This window comes from Delphinapterus leucas, chromosome 8, assembly GCF_059928025.1.
Source record: "Delphinapterus leucas isolate spDelLeu-1000000601 "Yukka" chromosome 8, BTC_Dleu_Yukka2, whole genome shotgun sequence".
NCBI classification, from domain to species: Eukaryota; Metazoa; Chordata; class Mammalia; order Artiodactyla; family Monodontidae; genus Delphinapterus; species Delphinapterus leucas.
The window spans coordinates 72,034,295-72,061,092 of record NC_143136.1 but is presented as its reverse complement, the minus strand read 5'-3'; the positions used below and the strand labels follow the sequence as shown (position 1 = coordinate 72,061,092).

The window sequence follows — 26,798 nt, the reverse complement described above, 5'->3', positions numbered from 1 at the left end:
ACATTCATTTGGCTGTTGAAAGAAAGAATAACAATCTAAAATCATAAATATTTTCTAACTTAATTCTCATTCTCAGAAAAAACAAAACATCCTTAAAAGCTTAATTATCATTTTAGTCTTACTGTGATCAATGTGGTCAATCTTGTGACATAACTGTTGAGAAATCTGCAATAAAAAAACAGAAATAGCATTCAGCTGAATCATACTTGAGTAAGTGATTTCAGAAACTAAAAAGTTTGTTTAGAATATCTGTCTTTCTTGATGCCATAAGTCATATTTAAATTAATCTAAAATTGTCAGGAAAAGTACAATTGGCATGACACAAATAAGCATAAAACACCTGGAGTTTATTTATAGGTCATTATTTATTATAGTATGGTAAATTATGTTTTGTTATAATCAACAACACCCCAGGGTTAACGTAATATAACATATTAGTAAATAAACTATAGGTCATTTGGGTTAGTTTTATTTGTTTTCAAATATTTACCGAGAGGAGAATCACAGTGTCTTAAATATACTACAAAACAAAAGACAGCCAGGTATTGTTTACCTTTTTCTCTATGATTAGATTAGCAGTGTAGTCTATGGCCAGAACATGATCTACTTATTATCAATTAATAGGAGAAATTGCTTCATGCTAATCCTTATGAACAGTGTCAAAACTATTAAAGATTGAAAATATAATTGGAAAGGAACTATACACTATAAACCCAGGGGAAGTTATAAGTTAAACTATTTCCTAAGCTGTATATGCGTTAGAGTTCTTATTCCTGTCAAATCTAAGCTTTTAGAAATTTCTTAATTAACAAAGTATGATTTAATTTAAGGTGAACTTTTAAATGTTTAGTGTTAAAAATTAATACAATGTTAATGGTGTTTTAAGATTCATAATTAGCTTTCATGTGTTATTTCATCAGATCCTCATAACAATTCCTTCAAGGAGCGGGAAAGAGGTATTTCTCATTATATACTCAGGAAAATAGATATTGGAGAGGATACATGACTTGTCCAAGCACACAGAACTGCGTTTTCCTTGGTTCCTTTTTAATCTCACACCTCCCATCCAATCTATCCTGCCAACCATTCTTCCTCATTCTATCCTTAATTCAAAACACTTATTACTGCTTTTTACCTCACTAGTTCAAGATATTGCTCTCCAATATTACTATTATAGTCTCCCTACTTCTATTCTTAACTTAGCAACAAATATATCAGCTCACAACACTCCCTTACTCAAAACTGTCCAAAGGCTTTTCCATCACTTAAGATAAAATCCATAATACCTACCATGGCCTATTAGTCCCTCTGCCACCTGGTCTCCTGACTACATCTCCTGTCACTCTCTCTCTACTATGTTCCAGTCACAATGACCTTTTTGATACTCCCCAAACATACCAAACTTGTCCCTCTTCAGGGCCTTGACTTTTGCTGTTCTCTCAGCCTGCAGCAACTGTTCCCCATATCTTTGCAGGACTGGCTTTCTCATTTCATTCAGGTCTGATAACAAATGCCACCTCCTCAGAGAAGCCTTCTCTTCTCACCAGAGACTGTTTTCAGCTGTAAGCTGCATGAGAGATCACTGGAGCACTAGTATAACAGCTGGAACCCAACAACTACTCAAGAAAGAGCTGCTGAATGAATGAATGAACAATTACTTATTTCCTACTGCATCCAGCACTATGCCCAGAGGGATATATAAATAAAAATGCTTACAATTTCTATTTAAGGAAAATATGCATTAACAATTTTGTATACATTTTTAAAAGTCACTGCAGGGAGATTTTGGGAAGCTCAAGAAAAAAAAAAAGGCAAAGCGGGGTTGGTGTGAAAGTGGTTGTAGTGAGTTAACAGGTGTGATACAATGAGGGTCTGGATAGTGCAGATGAGTGGAGAGAATGGGAAACCCAAGATACATCTTACATGGAGAAACAAGAGGACTTCATGCTAAATTAAGTACAGGAACGAGGACAGCAGAGAAAGATTACCAGGGACACAATGAAAGAAACCTGTAGTGGTAGGGTGGAGTGACTTTTATTTTGGACAGTAAGTAAGCCCAGTGTTACCACAGGCTATTCAAATGGAGACGCTTCTCAACAACGGGTAGATATTGCAATTTAGAATAGTCCAAGGTTTAAAAATCAGTCATATAAAAAGTACAATTCAAGCCAAGAGAGTTTACCAAGGGAATGAATGTAAAGAAAAGACAAGACTATCCAACAGAATTTGGGGGATACCTATAAATAAGGCTCATGGGAAGCAAGAGAGGTGACACTGTACGGTGTTTTGTTATGTTTTAAGTCCAAGAAATAGAGAAATGGAAAATACACTGAAGGCGAAAGAGGAAAGATTTCTAAGGAGGAGAACATGTTAGCTTTAAATGATGCATGGAGGTATAAAAGAATATAAGACCGGAAACTTATTCTCTCCAAATTATCTATGTTCCCACCGTATCAGATCAGAAAAAGCCTACATAGATGGAATGCATTACTCTCTGTATCCAAAGACCTGCCTTCAGTGAACTCCTTCCTAGCATTATGCTTTCAACGTCAATCAATACAAAAAAAAAAACAGGCTTGTGATGGTAAAGAGTCAATAAAAAGGCTTGTGAAAGAACCAAATATACTTTCTATAAAACTCTGTAATTAAAAAAGCTATTAAATATTTTTAAATAGTTACATTCAAATAAAATAAGTAACTGAATAAAAAGATAAATGTTCCATTTTATTTTTTATTTTCTTGGACAAAAATAAGATAATTAAGACTAAATCTATAATTTAAAATGCATACTTGATTTAAAGCCCTAATCCTTAGAGTATAAAAACCTTGTAAAGGCATTCCTGGGCTTCCCTGGTGGCGCAGTGGTTGAGAATCCCTCTGCCAATGCAGGGGACATGGGTTCGATCCCTGGTCCGGGAAGATCCCACATGCTGCGGAGCAACTAGGCCCGTGAGCCACAATTACTGAGCCTGTGCTCTAGAGCCTGTGAGCCACAATTACTGAGCCTGCATGCCGCAATTACTGAGGCCCGTGTGCCTAGAGCCTGTGCTCCACAATGAGAGAGGCCACCACAGTAAGAAGCCCACACACTGCAAGGAAGAGTAGCCCCCCGCTCGCTGCAACTAGAGAAGGCGCGCGCGCAGCAACAAAGACCCAACACAGCCTAAATAAATAAATAAATAAAATAAATTTATTTTAAAAAAAAAGGCATTCCTTCATCATGGTAGTAGCAATTTTTACACATAACTTACTGGATACTTGCAAATGCATGAGAAAAAAAATACATGAAATTAAGACGACACTAGAGGTTAAAGTCAGACAAATCTTAGGGCTTCTCATAAAAATCCTGGGTGGCTTTTACAATGAAAAGGTAATTCTTTAAAATCATCTTGAAACTAGGAAATATATTCAAGTTAGACATATAAAAAGTAATATTACATTTTATGAAAACATAATTCAACTAATGCATTGGTTATGTACTTTTCCCCCACCAGACACCATCTTAGTAAACATGCACAGAGAAAATCTCAACTATATTTACCAGTTTACCAACTATATTTACTATGTTTCCAGTAATTAGCATGTAACTATCTCTATTTTTCTTCTTCCTCTGCCCCCAAATGGAAAAAGTCTTTCCTTATCTAATCAATTTTAGCATACTCAAGACTTCACCTTCACTTGACAACCTCACATAAGTTTCAATATATACAACGTAAGGATATTTATCCCTACCAAGCTTATTGAAAAGATTCAAAGGAATAAATGAATAAAAAATTTAGTGGCTTTTTCTCACTCTATTCAATCTGAACATGAAAATATATGCTAATTAACCCTAAAATTCATTTAAAGTAATAGTCACTAAAATATTTAATCATTAATTTATATACCAGTTTAATGTTTTCTCTGTGTTCTATGCTCATTTCAAGGTATGGTTATATAATAAAAATTCTCTCTAAGATTTACATATGAAAAGTAATCTCATAAACCATATGCTACTGGTAGGCTATTTCAGTGTTGCAATCTTGGATTGTAGACATGGAAATTCTGTCTTTATCATTCACTTTTTAGAGAATCACAAGTATGCACAATTTGGCATACGTTTTTAAGGTTAATAACAAACTTTATAAAAATCTAAACATGCTTCTACCATCCTCTAGCTATTTCAAATCCTGTCTATTATTATTATTATTTTTATTACTTGGGGAAATTACTTGGTAGGAAAAAAATCACATGCTTCAATAAGCAATACTTTAGGGGGGAAGGATACTTGTAAATAATAGGAATCTATAGAACCGGAGAAACTGGTAAAAATGTGATCTACCACTAATGGAATACATATCAATATTCATGGGATGTGGGTCCCACAGATAAGAGACTTGTGCATCTACTGATGTTGGTACCTGTGGCAGGGCCTAGAATCAATCCCCCACTGATATCAAGGGACAACTCTATTCTATACAGAGCTGTGCAATGGAACTTAATGCAATAATGGAAAAGTTTACTATCTGCACTGTCTGATACCCAGTCCAGAGCCAAATGTGGCTATTGAGTACTTGTAATATGGTTAGTGTGATTAAGGAACTGACTTTTAGATATTAACTAATTTAAATTTAAGTATCCACATGTGGCTAGTGACTACCGTATTAGCGCAACTAGGCATTTCTGAAACTATACTAAGATCAAACTGTAAATGATCCTCCTAAAATATTTGAAAATTTATTTTCTCTATTTTTTTTAGACATAGGGAAAAAACCGTCAACTGTGTTGGGCAGAATATGTTCCATTCAGGAACAGTGCTCCAAATTTGGAGGGAAATTATTTTATCTTCAAATAACTTTCAAGTTTATGTTGGGTGGAAAAGAAGGTTTACTTTATTGCAGAGTTCTTAATGTACCATAGTGCTTATAAGAGGAAGTAGTCTTAGATTTTGGAGAACTAAGTTTTAAATCTCTTTAAATTTAAATCTAAATCAGCTGGGTAGAAGTGGTTTACTTCATTTATTCATGCACTGTTATGACTAAAACCTCAACAGAACTTAGAAAAAAAAGAAATTTATTTTACTAACAATTTTAATAGTTCTGATCCTTGGGAACCTCTTTTTCCAACAATTATTTTCCCTTTCTTATTATGTTTTAAGAAAAAAACATGAGCAAGCTTTAACAACAAGACAAGAGTTTTATTTAACTAAGCACGTAATACGGTATGTAGGAAAGAAGCCTGCCGTCTAGTCTAGAGTAGGCATATAAATAGAAGACTTTATATAACATTAATATAAGTTTTGTTAAGCAGTTTTGTCAAATTATAAGAGCACCAATCAATTTAGATACTTTATCTACAAGCAACAAAGCTCTAAAGTGATAGAAATCATTTCCTGACCCATACAAACAGTTGACTATGTTGGTGTCTGGCTAAAAGTTGTTTTTCTGATTTCATGGGGGGAAGACATCGAAGGAAAGAAAACAGGCAGCTTGAATGGATAGTTCCAATTCCAAGCAGTATTTTGGTGCATAATACTCACTGAATGCTTTCTGTCCTCAGTTTCACCTCTAGGTCTAAGCAGGGTATTCAGTAAAATATTAGATGTGCATCTTCCCTTAATGTTCAGAGAAGCTGTGAAGGCCAGAGTTCCAATGATTCCTGCCACTGCACGTTAATCTATGCAAATTAATCCAATCCCTACCAGACACCAAGGGACGACTGTAATTCAACACCTGCTGTTAGAAAATAACCAGAGCCCACTATCTACACTAGAGATACCCAGGAAGTTAAAAAGTGATTATAGCCTCCCAAGAGAAGTCTAGAAATAAAACAAAAGATAGTTTCTCATTTTAAAACACCAAACTTTGTCATATCACAACCTAAAACAAAGTGAGCTTCCCCTTAAGAGAACTGCTTTAAGTATTAAAGAAAACCAAAAGCAGAAACAAAAAAGTTGTACATCTCTTTAAGTTTTTAAAGAGATGATTTACCATGATTCTAACTTTTTGCCACTCTTTCCAAACTACTACTCTCTTCAGCTAAACTACTTCATACTAAACTACTAAATACTACTTCTGGTAAAACCAAATACAAACAGATAGCATTTAAAAAAGCACTTCTTGGAGAAAACTCTAATTTGAAAAGATACATGCACCCCAATGCCCATAGCAGCACTATTTACAATAGCCAAGACATGGAAGCAACCTAAATGTCCATCTATAGATGAATGGATAAAGAATATGTGGTACATATATACAACGGAATATTACTCACCCATAAAAAGAAATAAAATAGGGACTTTCCTGGTGGCACAGTGGTTAAGAATCTGCCTGCCAATGCAGGGGACACGGGCTTGAGCCCTGGTCCAGGAAGATCCCACATGCCGCGGAGCAACTAAGCCCATGCCCAACAAATATTGAGCCTGTGCTCTAGAGCCTATGAGCCACAATTACTCAGCCTATGTGCCACAACTACTGAAACATGCACACCTAGAGCCCATGCTCTGCCACAAGAGAAGCCACTGCAATAAGAAGCCTGCACACTGCAACGAAGAGCTGCCCCTGCTTGCTGCAACTAGAGGAAGCCTGTGCGCAGCAACAAAGACCCAATGCAGCCATAAATAAATAAATAAATAAATTTATTTATTTAAAAAAAAAAGAATGAAATAACGCCATTTGCAGAAACATGGATGGACCTAGAGACTACCATACTAAATGAAGTCAGACAAACATGATATCACTTATATATCTATATAAGTGGAATCTAAAAAAATGATACAAATGAACTTACTTGCAAAACAGAAATAGACCCATAGACATAGAAAACAAACTTATGGTTACCAAACAAGAAAAGAGGGGAGAGGGATAAATTAGGAGCTTGGGATTAACAGATACACCCTAGTATATGTAAAATAGATAAATAAGGTCTTACTGTATAGCATAGGGAACTATACTCAATATCTTGTAATAACCTATAATGGAAAAGAATCTATATGTACACTTTGCTGTACACCAGAAACTATCACAGCATTGTAAATCAACTATACTTCAATAAAATATAAATATAAAATAAAACAGCACTTCTTGTATTATCAGTGATTTTACATTTCTTATAAAATTATATTTCCATAAATTACCAAAATATATCAATAATTTCACTATCCTTACTACAAAAAGCCGTCATTCCCTCAAAATATATCATATCCTTCATTTGCAACACTTGTCCTTACTGTTCTGTGTGATTGAAACTTCTCTAGAAGAGTTATAATTCCCTCAGGTTAACATACAAAATTTTTAGACAACTAACGTAAGCCTTACTACAATGAAGTTTAGTTAGAGCTCAGATGGCAACTTTATAATTTTGCTGATAATAAAAACCACGCAAACAAAGCACAACTGGCTATTAAACTTGGTGAATTGTTTTTTAATTTAAGTATATATAAAGCTGTGTGTTTTTCTAAAGTTTACCACCCTATTCTTCCAACACTAATTAGTACCTCTCAAAATCTTTACTCCCTCTTCATGGGTTTCTACTTTAGAGCCATAAATGGGTATCCAGTAGAAGAAGAAAGTGGTAGCACTGTCAAGAGGTGTTGAAACACTCTTGAGGCTAATATATACACAATATCCAAAAATGAACTAATCACTTGGATGAAGTAATATAATGAAGGGCTTCATTTGAGAAAAATTATATGCTGTTTTGGCTGTATTTTTATTTCTCTAACCATAAGTTTTTTAGGGAATTCAACTCAAATTGTAGCAATAGAGAGGTAAAGCCTTTAGGAATTACTATTAACTAAACTAAAATACATTATTTGAATATAAATTTTGGGGAAATTTTAGTTTTTATCTAAATTAGAGTCCATCTCAGTCTTGTCAACAAATGCCAAACGAATAATTTGCCACTGATAAGATTGCCTTGTAAAAAACCACCTTACTCGAACAGGCTAGCAATCAAGACAAACACAAAGCTCGTAGTTTTATAAAGCTTTCATGTACCATAGCTAAAAGACTTAAATGAAACTATTCCACTCCAAACTTTCAAAGATCCAATTCAGATTATGGCTATGAAGACTTGGTGAAGCAATTAAGCAATCTAACAATATACAATCAAAAAATATATTTCATTAGATATAACAAAGTTGCCGTCATTAATAAATACTAGATTTCAGATAATACACATTTTACTCTTTTCTATTAAAAGAACTTTGCTATGAATATTTAGGGATATTAAGTAATCATTACTACTATTTTACTTTTCCTGAGAATTCTTAGAATGATTTCATCATAAAAAAGAAATCTGGTCTAATGCTTCCAACAGGGACTACATTACCCTGGTCCACTTTCAAAATTTTGGCATACATGCATAAGATACCTTAGGCAATCTCTTAGTACATCAGTTTGCCATGCCATAATTATCTACTTCACAAGGATGTTGCGAAGTTTTAGTTAATTATGCTTATAAAATTTTTTGAGGTATACAGATGAAAGAGAGGTGTAAGGCTCAGATCCAATTAATTGCTATGTACTTGATGAAAAAAATGCCACTTAAAAGCATTTATTAGTAACAACATGGATGAGATGGAGAAGACTTGGGTAGGAATAAGTTTGGTGATGGCGATAGTGATAGTGTTAAGAAATCAAGAATTTGGTTTTGGCAAAGTACCCAAGTAAAAAGTTTCAGAAAAAAAAATGACATGATTGACTGTGACAATGCTGCTGGGAAAACACTTAACCTAAGGACTGAGAAATGACCATTGGATTTAGCTAGATAAACTTCACTCGTGCCCAGGACACGAATGTTGTCATCAGAGTGGTGTGGACAAAAGCACTGAATAGGATAAGTAAAGCAGAGAAAGTGCAATGAGGATGTAGAAGCAGCATGTATGGAAAACTCTTTGAAAGGGTTTGCTATAAAAAACTGTAGAGAAACAGCACTGTAGCTTGAGGGGGATGTGGGACCTTGAAAGGTTTTTGTATTAAGATGGAGGAATACTACAGCATGTTTATATGCTGATGAGATGGATTTAGGGAAGGAAAAAATGCTGATAGGGAAAATTACAAAAGCAAAATCAATGATTACTAAGCACTTAATAAATGTATAAATCTGTCCTTGCTGCTAGAAATGCAAAGATAATAAAGACATGAACTAATTTAATAATTCTATGGAAACTATATTAAAAATGATAGGGGAAAACACCACATATAATTAAATTAAAAATCCTTTAGAAACAATATTATTTTGTAATAGAGGCTGCTATGTTAAAAATATGAAAGCAATGTTGACATATTTTATGATGTGACAGCAATGTCCTTCTAAGCTATACACATGCAGCTGCACAGTATAAAAATAATGCCATACACAGCTCTTATTTGATTATGCACAGTGGGGCTTAAATAGGATCAATGTTAGACAAAAAGTACAGCCAGCAATTTCAGAAAACATCTCCACCATATTTTCCCTTTTCCCTCCTCTGTACTGACCTATTTCCACTTTTGGATTTCCAGCACCATCCTATTCTATAACTTATCACCCTATTCAAAACAGAAAGCAATTCATATTATCAATCATTATATTGATATTATCAATCATTTTATACAATTATCAATCATTTATACAAATGTTTATCAATCATTTATACGAATGTTTATCATTTCCAAAGTTCCATTCTTTTTGCTTATTACTTCCTACCATTTTCCCCTGCCTCCTTAAAAAAGTTAAAACTTAGATAGTTATAAGGAATTTGAAAGTTATAAAGACAGTTACTAATTACATATTAGGGTAAATTAATCTAGATAAGTTTCTCAAACACATTTGCATTTCAGGCCTTTTTTCCCTCTAATTATAACATCCTTTATCTCTGTATATTTTTATACCCTGTCTTGTTCTAAAATATGAGGTAATAAACTAAGATGAGGTAAGCTACTAATAAGGTACATAATATTCATAATAAAAATAAGAACCTGAGAGTGAAAAAAATAAATCAGGCCAAGAGCTTAGTTTCAAAACTGCATGCCATAAGGCCCTGTACTCTATGTTGCTGAAGGATGAAATATATGTCTTTGAGTTTCCTGATAACCAATGCAAAGAAGAAATGATTGTCATATGCAGCTTTTGCTTGTATGTATTATTCACAGTACTCATAAAGTGAAAAGAAATAATTTTCTTAAAGAAAGCACAGCTCTTTTTGTTACTGTGACCTGAGGAAAGTCGTTGTATTGAGTGGTCAAAAATATTCCAGCAATAAACAAAATAATGAGTTTTTTGTGTGTTTTTTTGTTTGTTTGTTTGTTTGGGCCATGCCACATGGCTTGTGGGATCCTAGTTCCCCAACCAGGCATTGAACCCAGGCCACCGGCAGTGAGAGCACGGAGTCCTAACCACTGGATCACCAGGGAATTCCCAAATAATGAGTTTTGAAGAACTATTTCTTTAACTTCCCTCAGAGATTGGCCATTGCCATCACACTAGAGAGCATTTCAGCAGCTAAAACAGCATACGGTTCAAGTATGTCACACGTAAGTTTAATTCAAGGATAAGAAATGGACAATGCAGAGCAGTATTCTACATGTTTCAGGTGTTCTTCTGCCAAATATTAAAATTTCAGAAATCACAATGAATTTTTTAGATTGAGATACAATTCACATAAAATAAAATTCACCATTTTAAAGTGTACACTTCAGTGGTTTTAGTATATTCATAATGCTGTGTGACCACCACCACTATTTAATTCCAGAACATTTTCATCAACCTCAAAAGAAACCCCATACCAATTAAGTAGTCATTACCTATTTTCCCCTTCACTCTCTCTTCCAGCCCCTGGCAACCACTGATCTACTTTCTGTCTCTATGAATTTGCCTATTCTGGACATCTCACATAAATGGAATCATATAATATGTGAACTTTTGTGTGTGGCTTCTTTCACTTAGCATGTTTTCAAAGCTCATCCATATTGTAGCTTATATCAGTGCTTAACTCTCTTTTATGGCTGAATAATATCCAATTATATGCACATTTTACTTACCCAGTCGTCAGCTGATAGACATTTTGGTTGTTTCCACTTTTTGGCTATTATGAATAACACTAAGAACATTCATGTACAAGTTTTTGTGTGGACATAAATTTTCAGTTCTCTTAGATATATACCTAGAAATGGAAGTTGGGTCATATGGTAGCTCTATGTTTAACTTACTGAATAATTGCAAAACTGTTTTCCAAAGCGGCTGTACCATTTTACATTCCCACAAACAGTATATGAGACTGCCATATACTCCATCCTCGCCAGCACTTATTTTTCAGTTTTTGTCTTTTTATATTTCTTAGTAGATATGAAGTATTATCTCATTGTGGTTTTGATTTGCATTTCCTGATGTCTAATGATGTTGAGCACCTTTTCATGTGCTTATTGCCATTTCTATAACTTCTTTAGAGAAATATTCAAATCCTTTGCCCAGTCTTTAATTGGGTTATTTATCGTTTTTGTTGTGGCGTTCACACTGTGAACACTGTTGTGTTCAAAATGAATTTTTAAAGATTGTCATCTATTACCAGTTTCTAAATTAAGAGCGACAAACGTAAAAGATTATAATTTGTGGGGCTTCCCTGGTAGTGCAGTGGTTGAGAGTCCGCCTGCCGTTGCAGGGGACACGGGTTCGTGCCCTGGTACGGGAAGATCGCACATGCCGCGGAGCGGCTGGGCCCGTGAGCCATGGCCGCTGGGCCTGCGCGTGCGGAGCCTGTGCTCCGCAGCAGGAGAGGCCACGGCGGTGAGAGGCTACGGCGGTTAGAGGCCCGCGGACCGCAAAAAAAAAAAAAAAAAAAAAGATTATAATTTGTGAAAATGAAGATGGCAGATCAAAACTACTTTGAGACAGAATACACATCTCGATATCATAAGGATCTATTGTATAATATTAACGTCAACACTAAATCCTTGCACTGCTTGCGAATTCTCTTCCTCTTCACCATCAAATATACCACCTAGTTAATGAACAGTTGATATCCATAAGGAGGCATATTGTTTTAACATTCAACAAAAACTGGCAATTGTCAAATAATCAGAAAAAAGGGGAGATATTAAAACAGCTTGCAGGAGTTCAAAAAAAACTTAACAAGTTAAATGGATTACAGTCTGAAAAAGTAACAACACATAATACTTGCATGCTCACTGAGTTCTTATGCAGACTGAAAAGCTTTAAAAAAATTAAAAGCTCTCTTATTTGGGGCTTTAAAAGCAATGCTGGCTTAATTTTTTTCAACAACGTCCAAGAATATGCCAGTGCCTGTATTACTCTAGTTTGAACAGGTAATGTTTTTCTTTAAAGTTCTAGGTTAGAAAAAAATACCTTACTGATCATCAAACTAGTTAACCAGATTCAAACAGCAGTTGGAATTCATGGTAAAAAGGATGGTGAAAAGAACACTTCTGAGTTTCCTGATTGTGATTATTAGGAGATGGAATTTGAAACAAAGATAATACTGAATTTGCTGGGAGTAGAGGACAAGATCATGAAAAGCTACTAAGCTAAAGTACTTGAATATCTAAGTTTTATTAGACATAATTTTAATTCACTTCTATCATACTAAGTTTTATTATGTTACTTACTCTTTTTTTCCTTATATTAGAGTTTCCATGACCTAACCCCTCACATTACTTGGCATGCTCTCTGCTCTACCTAGTGATGTGCAGGCAGCATTTATCAAGTAACAATGAATATACATCATCATAACATCATAACAAATATGTCTTGCCTTATATCTCCAACATATATTTGTGATATTATCAGTGATACATAATCGTTACATATTAATAACACCCAGCTTTGTTCTCAAAACAAGTTAAAAAGATGGTTTAAGTGAAAAATAGACTCTTGGTCTTAAAACTGCTAGTGAATTAAACAAGCATAAAAGTTGTAATATTTCGAAGAGAATATCTGCCTTTAGTTTCTAAAACAATTGGGAAGTGAGCTATTCAAGATGAAACAATGACTGTTTTTGGAGCAATCCAAAGAATAACCACATACTACAAAATGTGCACACTGTGTTCTTCCTTTTCCTATCATATACTTAAACAAAAAAGAAGCTTCAATAAAAATATAAAACAGTGACTTCCCTGGTGGTCCAGTGGTAAAGAATCCACCTTCCAATGCAGGGGATGCGGGTTTGATCCCTGGCTGGGGAACTAAGATCCCACATGCCGCAGGGCAAACCCTGCGCCGCCACAACTGCTGAACCCGGGCGCCTCAACTAGAGAGCCTGTATGCTGCAAACTACAGAGCCCAAGCACTCTGGAGTCCATGTGTCACAACTAGAGAGAGAAAACTCACATGCCACAACTAGAAAGGAGACTGCGTGCCGCAACAAAAGATCTCACCTGCCTCAGTGAAGATCCCACGTGCCACAACTAAGACACGATGCATCCAAAAAATAAATTAAATTTTTAAAAAAAGAAATGAGAGCAGTCTTGCGGGACAGAGACCTCAATCTATGGAATCTGTACTAACTCTGAATAGTTTGTGTACGAATTGAATTAAATTCTTGGAGACCCAGTTGGTGTTGAAGAATTGGAGAATTCATTGCTCGTTTTTGGAAAAAAAACCCAGTAATACTCAATACATTTATTTTTGGAGAAATGAATGAGTGAAAAGTAAAAACAAAAGAAGTAAATCACACTTATTTATTAAAATGTATAGTCATTTTTGTGTCACTTTTTAGAGTTTGCTTTTCCTTTTTCCTATTCTTTTATATTCAATTTTTGTATATAGATAATGTTTGCTTTTATCTTTAATAATTATTTTAGCATAAGCACTCTCCTTTAAACTGAATATTACTTTCAAGTTCACCAAAACTTAAACCAAAGCATATTATCAAAATCAAAAACAAAAATCTGATTCTCCTTTATGAAAGGGAATCTAGCATGGATTTATATACTTGTCTCTTATATTATTTACCATAAGCAACGTAAGAATACTGTTTAAAAGATTTTCTTTTCCAGAGATTAGCAGAGTACTAAGGATATGAAGGGTACTTACTAACTAGCTGGAAGAGAAGAGGAAATATTGTAAGAGAAAAAAAGTTAGAAAAAACTCTGGAAATTGGGAGAGAAGAAGGGAAAGATAGAAAATTGAAAAAAAGAAAAGTACAGGATGGGACAGGGGAATAAGGGGTAGACTGAATTTGCCCAAAGAATATTTTAAGTGATCCTCAAGAAAATAATTTCATATTAAAAAAACCATGAAATGTTAACAAGACCACACAGAGGTAAGACATGAAAGGAAAACTTGATGCAAGAAGTCCGGTAATAAGAGACCCTGAGTTGCTAAAATGATCTTGAAAAAGAACAAAGTCAGAGGGCTCCACTTTTTGCTTTCAAAACTTACTACAAATCTACACCAATCAAAGCAGTGTGCTAATGCTTTACTGCTGTATATTTAGATCAATGAAATGGAATTGAAAATCAAGAAATAAACCTTTACTTTTATGGTCAATTGATATCTGACATCAGTGCCAAAACAATTCAATGAGGAAAGAATGTCTTTTCAACAAAATGTGCTGGGACAACTGGATAACCACAATGCAAAAGAACAAAGGTGAATCCCCTACGTCACACCATACATAAAGATTAACTCAAAATGGATCAATGAACCAAATGTAAGAGCTACAATTATAAAACTCTTTAAAGAAAATATAGATGTAAATCTTTTCTACCTTGGATTAGGCAATCATTTCTTATATCTGACATTAAAAGTAAAAGCAATCAGTCAAAAGCACAAGTAATCAAAGGAAAGATAAATTGAATTTTATCTAAATGAAAAATTTTGTGCTTCAAAGGACACTATGAAGAAAGTGAAAAGACACCAATGTAATGTGAGAAAATATTTGGAAATCATATCTCTAATGAGGGAATTATATCCAAAATATATATTAAAAACTCTTAAAACTCAATAATTAAAAACAAATGACACAATTTAAAAATGGGGAAAGGATTTATATAGACATTTATTCAAAGAAGATATAAAAATGACCAATGAGCACAAGAAAAGATGCTCAATATCATTAGCCATCAGGGAAATGCAAAGCAAAACCATAATGAGATACCATTTCACACCCACTAGAATGGCTAAAATGAAAAATACAAAATATAGCAAGTGTTGGTGAAGATGTGAAAAAACTGTAAACTTTAAATATTGCTAGTGGGATTGCAAAATGTTGCAGCCACCTTGGAAAATATTTGGCAGTTCCTCAGTAAGTTAAACATAAATTACCATGTCACCCAGCAATTCTATTGCCAGGTATATACCCAAGAGAACTGAAAACATATGTCCATACAAAAATCTATATGTACGTAGATTTTATACATGAGTGTTCATAGCAGCATTATTCCTAATTATTCAATATTTAAAATTATTCAAAACTCCATCACTAATAAATGGATAACAAAATATGGTATATCTCTACAATGAAAGATTATTTGGTAATAAAGTGGAAGGAAGGCAGTGATACATGCTACAACATAGGTAAACCTAGAAAACATTATATTACATGAAGAAAACTAGTCACAAAGACCACGTATTATAAGGTTCCATTTACATGTGCAGAATAGGGAAACCATTAGAGATAAAAAGTAAATTATTGGTTATTAAGGCCTGGGAGAGTGGAAAATAGGGAGTGATTTCTGGTTTATATGAGATTTCTTCATGGGATGATAAAAATGTTCTAAGGGAGTTCCCTGGCCATCCAGTGGTTAGGACATGGTGGTTTCACTGCCATGGCCCAGGTTCAGTCCTTGGGCAGGGAACTAAGATCCTGCAAGCCACATGGCACAGTAAGTAAATAAATGTTATTAATTAATTTAAATTACTTAGTGGTGATGGGTATACAACTCTGTGAATATATGAAAAACCATTGAATTGTATGTGTATTTAAAAGGGAGAATTTTGGGGATGTGAGTTATATCTCAATAAACCTTTTTTTTTTTTTAAAGTTAAGAGACACATAGGAGACATTAAGAGGCTCAGACATAACTAATAGGAGGGCAAAAGGAAAGAAATGAAGGAAATGATAAAGAACTGGTATTTGAAGAGTTAACAGCTAAGTGATTGTTAGAATTGAGGAAAGAATAAGTTTCTAGATTGAAAGTATATTTTGTGTCTCAAAAAGGTTAAATAAAAATACATCCATATCTAGACATCACAAGATGAAACTCCAAAGCATTGGGATAAACAGGAAATCATAAGAGACGTCAAAGGGAAAAAGACAGATGACCTCATAAGGAATAAGGACATACTATTCTTCAGCAACAACAGAAACCAAAACACAATAAAGTAATAGCTTCAAAGTTAGAAGTTTTATATAAAATACAGTTATCTGTTCCTTAATGACTAGTTTGTTTATTTTTTTCTTATTTTATGGGAGGGTAATTGTAATTGTTGATAGTGTTTCTTTCTTGATTATTCATTTACTCCGGTCTTTAAAAATCCTGAAACAATTTTGCTACTTCATTTTTCTAGGAAATTATACATTTTATATAAGACATCAACTTATTGAGATAAAGTTATTTGTTTGTTATTTTTTGGGTGCACAAAGTTTTAGGATTTTTATGTCTTGATAAGTCTTGATGAAAGCAATCCTTTATCATTAATTTCTGTCAGCCCTGATAATATTCCTTGCTTTAATATCTAATTTGCTTTAAATTAATATGATCAATCTAGTTTTCTTTTAATTAGCATTTGTAGAGTATATATTTTATAGCACTTTACTTTTAATCTACCTAGGTCTTTATATTTAAAATGAGTTTCTCTTCAACAGCATATAGTTGGGCCTTAGACTTTTAGCCAATCTGACAATCTCTTGTTCTTACTGAAGTATTTAGATCATTTACATTTATTATAATTATTGATAAGACTGGATTTAAATCCACCCTTTTGCTACCTGTTTTCTATTAGTCCTATGTTTTTATGTTCCTTTTCCCTCTTTTCCTGCTTTCTTTTGGATTAAGTATATATTATTTATTATGAAAATGAGGAAAGACAGACAAAGAGGAAAAGGCTCCTTTCATGAATCTAGTTTAATTTTGAAAGCAAAACCAAACCAATTTTAATTGCAAAATTCTAAATAAACTACTAAATCAAATCAAGCAAAATATTAAAATACTATTAACAAATCATGATTAAGTAGGTTTCATTCAGAGAATGCAATGATGAGTCTGTTTTTGAAAAGCTATTAATCATGGTTACAATATTAATGAATTCAAAAGAGAAAATTACAATATCTTTTCAAAAATGAGAAAAAAAAGTATTCAAGAAAATTTAACTCTAAGCTGTGATTAAAAATTCTTATCCAACTTAGTGGAACAGTAGAGAATTTCTTTAAGAAGACAACATATTAATAGTCACAAACAATAGTTAAAATAAAGAAGCATTCCCAATATGTTAAAAAAAAAAAAGGTAAATGTTTGTTGTTACCACTTCTGCTTAATATTATAATTCCTACTCAATGAAATAAGTTAAGTCTGTGGGATTTCTGGCTCGCAGCCAAGGTGAAGTCCCAGTCAACAACTAGCATCTACCACAAGATGCCAGCAAAGGTATCTCCAGATAATTCCAGCCCACAGCAGTCAAGCCACCCCAGACTTCCAGTCATTCCATCTGAGGCATGTGGAACAGAAACAAGGGAACTTTGCTATAAGCTTTCTGAACTCTGAACACACAGAAACCAGGATATATAATAAAATAACTGTTGTTGATTAAAGCAACTAAGTTTTGGGTTCTCACTGGAACAATGAAACAACAGCAAAATTTTTTAAAAAGCATAATCATAAAATAAAAAGCTAACTTTGAAAATTAACAATTTTTAAGTTGCTATACAACAAAGGCACTTAAATCAAAGTGAAAAGACAAGGCACTGAATGAGAGAAGACATATCCAATGCATTTAGGATATATGTAGAGTAAGAAATACACATAATTTTGAAAAATAGGCCAAGAATATGAATAGGCAATTCACAAAAGAAGAAACTTAGATGACTAGTAAACACATGAAATCTCCTCAACCAGAAATATCAGAGAATTTAAAATAACAATCAGCTATCATTTAATAATCAGTCAGACTGGTAAAAAATTTAAGTCTGAATATCAAATTCACTCAGTATCAAAAGAAATGGAAAATTGCATGCATTTTGTCACAGCAACTTCTCCTGAATGATGATGTTTAGAAAAGCCAGGGGCCTACTGTCAAGACAGCAGTAGGCATGGGGGGTTGAGTCACTTGGGAACACTGAAGAGGACACCCTGAGGGATGGGAGAGTGGTCCACTGGCAGCCATGAGGTCAGAGCTGTCCCAAATCACAGCACAGACTGGTCTGTGGAATGTTAATTGTACAACCATCAGAGAGAGAGCAATTTGTCAACAGCTAATCATTTCAAGGTGCAAGTCTAGTTGTAGATCGATATGCTTCAGTACTCACACAGCTATGCCTAAGAAGACAAATAGAAGAATGTTCCTTGTGGCATTTATAGTAAAAAATTATAAACATTCTACCTATCCATTATTAGGAGAAGAGAAATTAATTGTATTATAGTCATACGATGAAGTATGATTCAGCAATTATGATGAATGACTTACAGTACATGAATAAAAATGGACAAATATTAAAAAAAAAACTAGTGAAAAACACAAGTTGAAAAATGATATATACAGTATATTGCTACATAAGGTGTTAAAACATGCCAAACAATGCTGCATACCATATACATGTGTGGTAAAAAAAGGTACAAACACTTTCATAGGAATGATCAACATAAATCTCTCTTCTGTGGAGAGAGGGAAGAGAAAGAATGGGATTGGGTTATCCATTATACGAGGTTTCAAATGTATCTATTGTTATTCATTTAAAATAATAAGTTGAAGCATATGTGGCAAAAGGTTAACTTTTATTAAAACAAGGTAATAGGTACAGTACATGCATTTTCATTGTATTATTTTATAGTGTGTATGTTTGCAATGTTTAAAAATTTTTTAAGTTTTAAAAAATATTGCAAGGACTGTTGCTGGGAATTTAAATTGATACAGCCACTATGGAGAACAGTATGGAAGTGCCTTAAAAAACTAAAAATAGAACTAACATATGACCCAGCAATCCCACTACTGGTCATATACCCTGAGAAAACCATAATTCAAAAAGAGTCATGTACCACAATGTTCACTGCAGCTCTATTTACAATAGCCAGGATATGGAAGCAACCTAAGTGTCCATTGACAGATGAATGGATAAAGAAGATGTGGCTCATATATACAATGGAATATTACTCAGCCATAAAAAGAAACGTAATTGAGTTATTTGTAGTGAGGTGGATGGACCAAGAGTCTGTCATACAGAGTGAAGTCAGTCAGAAAGAGTAAAACAAATATCGTATGCTAACACATATATATGGAATCTAAAAAAAAAAAAAAAGTTTCTGAAGAATCCAGGAGCAGGACAGGAATAAAGACGCAGACGTAGAGAATGGACTTGAGGACACGAGGAAGGGGAAGGGTAAGATGGGACAAAGTGAGAGAGTGGCATGGGCATATATACACTACCAAATGTAAAACAGATAGCTAGTGGGAAGCAACCACATAGCACAGGGAGATCAGCTCGATGCTTTGTGACCACCTAGAGGGGTAGGGTAGGGAGGGTGGGAGGGAGAGGCAAGAGGGAGGAGATACGGGGATGTATGTATATGAATAGCTGATTCACTTTGTTATAAAGCAGAAACTAACAGACCATTGTAAAGCAATTATACTCCAATAAAGATGTTAAAAAAATTATTTTAAAAACAAACAAAAACATTGCAAGGGACGGTAGAGGGGTTGAGGGCTTGAGAAAAGTGAAAAAGATTTAGAGTCTTGATTGTGGAGAATGTACTATAAGTTCAGTTTATTAGAAATGAGTGATAGAATTGCCAGTATAATACAGTAACTGGACAGCAGGAAGCAATATATAGAAAGATTCAAAACAGGGTCTTTTTAGATAGATGTTTCCTTAATACATTTAATAATGTCTATTTACAAAACATTTTACTTGAATTTCTCTTCCCTAGAAAACAGACAACTGTATAATAATCAAAGACAAATCTCTGAAACTATAATATAAATTTATACAAATATATTTTGTTTCTATCAGCAACTTTTAAGTTACGTCTATTCTAGAAGACATACCTCTTTTCAAGGATACAGTAATTGAAGTGCTGTGGATTCTGAATACCAATATTTGAGTGGAAAATGCTTTGATTTTATTAACTGACACAATGTAAAGGAGATCTATGAAAACCCCTCTTAGGTCTTCCAAATTCTAAACTTCAAAATTACTGTATACCCGGGCTTCCCTGGTGGCGCAGTGGTTGAGAGTCCACCTGCCGATGCAGGGGACACGGGTTCATGCCCTGGTCGGGGAAGATCCCACATGCCGCGGAGCGGCTGGGCCCGTGAGCCACGGCTGCTGAGCCTGCGCGTCCGGAGCCTGTGCTCCGCAATGGGAGAGGCCACAACAGTGAGAGGCCCGCGTACTGCAGAAAATAATAATAATTATTATTATTATTATGGTCTTGTTTTTTGTATCCATTCAGCCAGTCTATGTCTTTTGGTTGGAGCATTTAATCCACTTACATTTAAGGTAGTTATCGATATGTATGTTCTTATTCCCATTTTCTTAATTGTTTTGGCTTTGTTACTGTAGGTCTTTTCCTTCTCTTGTGTTTCCTGCCTAAAGAAGTTCCTTTAGCATTTGTTGTAAAGCTGGTTTGGTGGTGCTGAATTCTCTTAACTTTTACTTGTCTGTAAAGGTTTTAATTTCTCTGTCGAATCTGAATGAGATCCTTGCTGGGTAGAGTAATCTTGGTTGTAGTTTTTGCCCTTTCTTCTCTTTAAATATGTCCTGCCACTCCCTTCTGGCTTGCAGAGCTTCTGCTGAAAGATCAGCTGTTAACCTCATAGGGATTCCCTTGTATGTTATTTGTTGTTTTTCTCTTGCTGCTTTTAATATTTTTTCTTCGTATATAATTTTTGATAGTTTGATTAATATGTGTCTTGGCGTGTTTCTCCTTGGATTTATCCTGTATGGGACTCTCTGCGCTTCCTGGACTTGATTGACTATTTCCTTTCCCATATTAGGGAAGTTTTCAACTATAATCTCTTCAAATATTTTCTCAGTCCCTTTCTTTTTCTCTTCTTCTTCTGGAACCCCTATAATTCGAATGTGGGTGCATTTAATGTTGTCCCAGATGTCTCTGAGACTGTCCTCAGTTCTTTTCATTCTTTTTTCTTTATTCTGCTCTGCGGTAGTTATTTCCACTATTTTATCTTCCAGGTCACTTATCTGTTCTTCTGCCTCAGTTATTCTGCTATTGATTCCTTCTAGAGAACTTTTAGTTTCATTTATTGTGTTGTTCATCATTGCTTCTTTGCTCTTTAGTTCTTGTAGGTCCTTATTAAACGTTTCTTGTATTTTCTCCATTCTATTTCCAAGATTTTGGATCATCTTTTCTATCATTATTCTGAATTCTTTTTCAGGTAGACTGCTTATTTCCTCTTCATTTGTTTGGTCTGGTGGGTTTTTACCTTGCTCCTACATCTGTGTGTTTCTCTGTCTTCTCATGTTGCTTAACATACTGTGTTTGGGGTCTCCTTTTCACAGGCTGCAGGTTCGTAGTTCCCATTGTTTTTGGTGTCTGCCCCAAGTGTCTACGGTTGGTTCAGTGGGTTGTGTAGGCTTCCTGGTTGAGGGGACTGGTGCCTCTGTTCTGGTGGATGAGGCTGGATCTTGTCTTTCTGGTGGGCAGGACTGTGTCCAGTGGTGTGTTTTGGGGTGTCTGTGAACTTAGTATGATTTTGGACAGCCTCTCTGCTAATGGGTGGGGTTGTGTTCCTGTCTTGCTAGTTGTTTGGCATATAGTGTCCAGCACTGTAGCTTGGTGGTCCTTGAGTGGAGCTGAGTCTTCGCGTTGAGATGGAGATCTCTGGGAGAGCTTTCACCGTTTGGTATTACATGGGGCTGGGAGGTCTCTGCTGGACCAATGTCCTGAACTCGTCTCCCACCTCAGAGGCACAGGCCTGACACCCAGTCAGAGCACCAAGAACCTGTCAGCCACACACCATGTGTTCTTTTAACAGCACTCTTAAGTAACAACCTGATTGTGTGTGGTACAACTAGAGTAAAAGGGCTAAGCAAAAAGAAAGTTCAATGAGTTAACTGCAGTGAACTGAACATAAAGGTGGTCAGTGACAGTGCAAGTATTCTGTGGTATTCTGGTCTGGAATGTGCAACCTAAATCTAACCATGCAAAGACATCAGACAACCCCAAATTAGGAGCACTCAATTGAAAAGAAAGTGAGGGGGGATATTTTCTTCAAACATGTCGATGTTAAAGATGATAAAGAAAAGATGTAGAGAAGTTATAGCTTAAAGGAAACCAAAGAGAAATAACAATCAGTTGCAAAACTTCATCCTAGAATGGATTCCGTATTGAATGGAGGATAAATGCAAAGGATAATATTCCTTCTATTAAAGAGAAATGTGCACAGGAGGTTATAACTACCCTTATTATTAAGTATTAAACACTGAAGCATTAGGGGTAAAGGGCCACTACTCTCAAATGGTACAGAACAACAGCAAAAGTAGGTGAATTTGGAAAAAGGGATCAAGGCTATAATGGGTGTTCTCCAGTATTTTTTTTCTTGCAACTTTTCTGCAGTTTGAAATTATACACAAAGAGTTAAAAACTGTGCTTAATTAGGTACAAGCTACAAATGGAATTCTAATTCACAACACTAAAGAATACAGGGAATTATTAACATATAGCTCTTACAAAAATAATTTTTTAAAAATACATGTAATTTCAAAGCACTATCAATTTATCACACCTAATTGTGAATGATGTCAGATCTGTGCCTTTCATGAAACTCGGCAAATATAATGGGGTCATTTGCATCAGGACATTCTGCATCTTGGTCAGTAATTTTAAGATTCAGTACTTGTGGGAAATTACCTTGAGCTATGTTTGTTTATAATGTTATAAATGTTGAAAAAACATTTTTTGCATCGCTGAATTCAGTTCTTGCTGACTAACACTTCATGGATCAAAATGAATCGGTTTTCTGTTGACTCAGCCAATGTGGTAATTGACAACTATAATTCAATAACAGCAGAATAAATAAAATGTCAACTTGTGTGTCTGATCCTTATGAGACTCCATAAGTGCTTTATTTTTATCCTATCTATTTAAAATTATTTTATCTTACTTTGGGTTCATTTTCTTCTTTCCTGCTTCTTTGTTTTAATTTTTCAGTAGCCTTTTTGTTTTTTCTTTCATTATTTTTTTTTAACATCTTTATTGGGGTATAATTGCTTTACAATGGTGTGTTAGTTTCTGCTTCTTTCATTATTTTTTAATCTTACTTTTCCTTTCAATTGTAAGTTTTACCTTATTTATTATTATTCATTTAGTCTCAGTTTATAATGATGAGAAGGAAGTATGGTAATATGGTTGACACAAAACATGAACATAAGAGCAAAATAGATTAGAGTGCTTTTTCCCATCTACTTCTGTTAATTTTCTACAAAATCTGAGCCTTAGTAAATTAGAAGTTATATATTCAGACAAAAATTCATTCCTACAATATTAAGGTATTTGTGCCAATACCATACATAGACTGCTGGACAGTGTTGCTTTCTCACATTATATACCATCCTTGGTTTTTGCCTTATGTCATCACTAGATAAGCCCTACAAAAAGGTGAGTAAGACTTTGTATTCAGGGAAGGGCTTAACGCCCTGATTTAATTATAGAAAAGATATAAGTAGTAAAGAATCTTCTGATAGAACTCCAAATCTGTCTCCTGTAATTGCTTTATAGTGTCCTAGCTCCAATCTTGTCTATCTGAATAAAATTTTACAATTTATGAAAATACTTTACATATATTTTTGTATTATTCCTTAATATATTAATGAGGTACATAGAGCAAGCATCACTGAAGGAAAGGCAGCTGAAGCTAAGAGAGAGACCAAGTGATTTAACAAAATTATACAGACAGTAAGGTGGCAGATCACACAGGACTTAAACACCAATGTGCTCCAAACCTAAACAACTGGAAGGACTGCTCTTGGTCATGTGACAGGAATAGGTGAAGGGAAATATTAAAAAATGGCTATGCAGAACCAAAAGCAGGATACTGTCACTATCCTACTAGATCTAAACCATCAAGATTATCTCATGATATCTGCTAGATACCTCATAGAAGCACAGGCACCTTGGCACTTCATTTTGTGCTGGTCAGCAAAAAGCAAACATGTTCTACTTCCAAAATTTCTGCTACACTAAAAACACTGAATCAGACAGTGATTTTAAAAGCTTTTTGTTTGGGGCATGTATAGAAGAACCAATAGGAGAGCAAATAGTAAATAATGGTGAAATATACATTAGTTCCCTTTCAAGATAAGCTCTTCAGTGAGAAGGGTTTAACCTGAATCATTGTAATTATAACCCAGAACCAAGCAGATAAAGGATCAAATGAGTTAGGAACAAGGAATGAAGACAGAAGAGAGTCGTGGAAAAAGGCTGGTCCACCACACTGGAATATGCTTTCCCTTGCCATTGATCAAAAGTACCATTGTTGCAGAAGCACAGCTGAAAGTGAATAAGCATAGCCAGTCCTCATCGTTTACCTCTGACCCAGACTCCAAAGACTCGTTAGGGCTCGCTCCGATCATGGGGTGTGGTTGGAGGGATAATCTCTCAAGTTGGCAATATATAAGAAGCAACACTACAGGAAAGATCGACACCAATCTTCCTGGAGATTTTTCACAGCTGTAGAATAACAGCAATAGAGGCCGCACTCGGTAGGGATGAGAGCATGGATGGATATAGTCTCACCAGATAGAGAGCTTTTAGGCAGCGGGATAAATTTTCAAACTGTCTTCTTACCAAGTGGGCACTCTAAAGTGCGAGTGAAAACAGAATTGGAGCCTGGGCAAGCAGCTTCTCAAAGGTATCATCCTAATTGTGAATTTAAGGGTTTCAAAGAAAAAAAAAAAACCAACAAAGTGAAAGGTTAAATTTCCTCCTTAACCCTCTCAGGCTACAGAATGAGGAGCTAAATGATTGCATAAAGCTACATTATCAAAGCCCTCTGGATACAAAACAGTATCCAGATAAACAGGGAAGAAAATCAAGAATCTTACCTATTCTTAAGTAAATAGTAGTTCTATATAAATCTGCCCTTATATGAAGATGACTTAACCAGGAAAAAAGGAAGCTGAACAAAAATTTGGTCATTAAAATGCATGAAATAAACACAGTATGTAAAAGATTAATGAAAAAGATATATATCAGGAAACAAGAATGAAAAAATACCCTCTATTCCCGGGAAAATCAAGAAAAATTGTCTCTATAAATTATAAAATGAAATAAAACAACAGAATAAATCAAACTTTGTAAATTTAATCCAACCCTAATCAAAACTCAAAGGGTTATTTTCTGGAACTTGACAAAAATGGTCAAAATATATCTGAAAAAAATAACAGAAGAATTCTTAAGTAAATGAGCAAAGCTTAGAGGTCTGCCCTAAGAAATATCAAAACTTATAAAGCTAGCAATTAAAAGTGAGGTACTGAGGAAGAAATAAGAAGACGCAAAATCAATACAAACAATACAAAAACAATCCTGTGAATTTATTTATTTATCTATGGCCATGCTGCTAGCATGCGGGATCCTAGTTTCCTGACCAGGGATCGAACCCGCGCCCCCTGCATTGGGAGCACAGAGTCTTAACCACTGGACCCCCAGGGAAGTCCCACCTGTGAGTTTAGTATATATTTTAAAAGAGGTATTTCAAATGAGTGAAAAAAGGGATAAGTATTCAAAAAATAGTGTTGGGACAACTGACTAGAAATTTAAGAGAGAAATTAGACTGAATCCATAACACACAATTCCAGATTTCCAAATCAGACTAAAAGGAAAACATTAAAAAATATCAGCAGAATCACTTTAGCACAAAGAATGACCTCCTGCTAAGTAAACATGGCACCTGTGTCACAGACTACTCTTTATCCCCTCAATGTCCAGTCTCTCCTTTTTAGCTTAGTGACAGAACTCTATTCCCCCCAACACCTCACAAAAACCCAAATTTTAGCTGGGCACCTCACTATCAGCTGTCAGTTTCATTCCCCAATGCTCTCTTGTAGCCTTGTGACTAAGTTCTGGACAACTTGATATGAACAAAGTGATTTGTGCAACTTCCAAGTTATATTCTTAAAAGAGGCCCACCTTCCACTTCTGCCTCCCTCTCTGATGCTGGGAGAAAGGAAAGCACCAATTAGTACAGTCACCTTGGACTCAAATATGGAATTCGCATGGTAGGGATGACAAAGCCATTCCTCAACCACTCCACTCTGGGCTATTATGTGCAAAAGAAAGTTTTATCTTATTTAGCAGTTTCGTTCTCTTTGTTATAGCAGGTTAGCATATACTTTAACATCAAAGCTATAAAATGTAAAGGGAAAAGAAAAATCTTAGTACTTATGAAATGAAAATCTTTCATAAGGAACATGTATACAATTAAATTTATACACTTAATTATACAAAGTTAAAATGTAAACAACAAACTGTGAAAAATATATTTACAACATATGTGGTAAAATTTTCATTCTTATGAATAACTAAAATAGGACATCTACCTAAAAGAAAAGTGGACAAAATATACAGGCAGGAAATTCCAGAGAAAACGTAAATACCAAAGAAAACTGACACTACAATTTACATCTAATGTTCTAATAAACACACATCTAA

At 34.7% G+C, this 26,798-nt stretch overlaps 1 protein-coding gene across 1 annotated transcript in view; it reads right to left on the bottom strand.

The window, feature by feature from the left end:
- BAZ2B (bromodomain adjacent to zinc finger domain 2B) overlaps positions 1–26,798 on the bottom strand; it is a 385,114-nt gene that overhangs the window by 204,113 nt on the left and 154,203 nt on the right. The window contains exon 4 of the mRNA XM_089915998.1: positions 123–165. The gene's annotated coding sequence lies outside the window, so the exon portion shown is untranslated. The remainder of the gene's footprint in view (positions 1–122; positions 166–26,798) is intronic.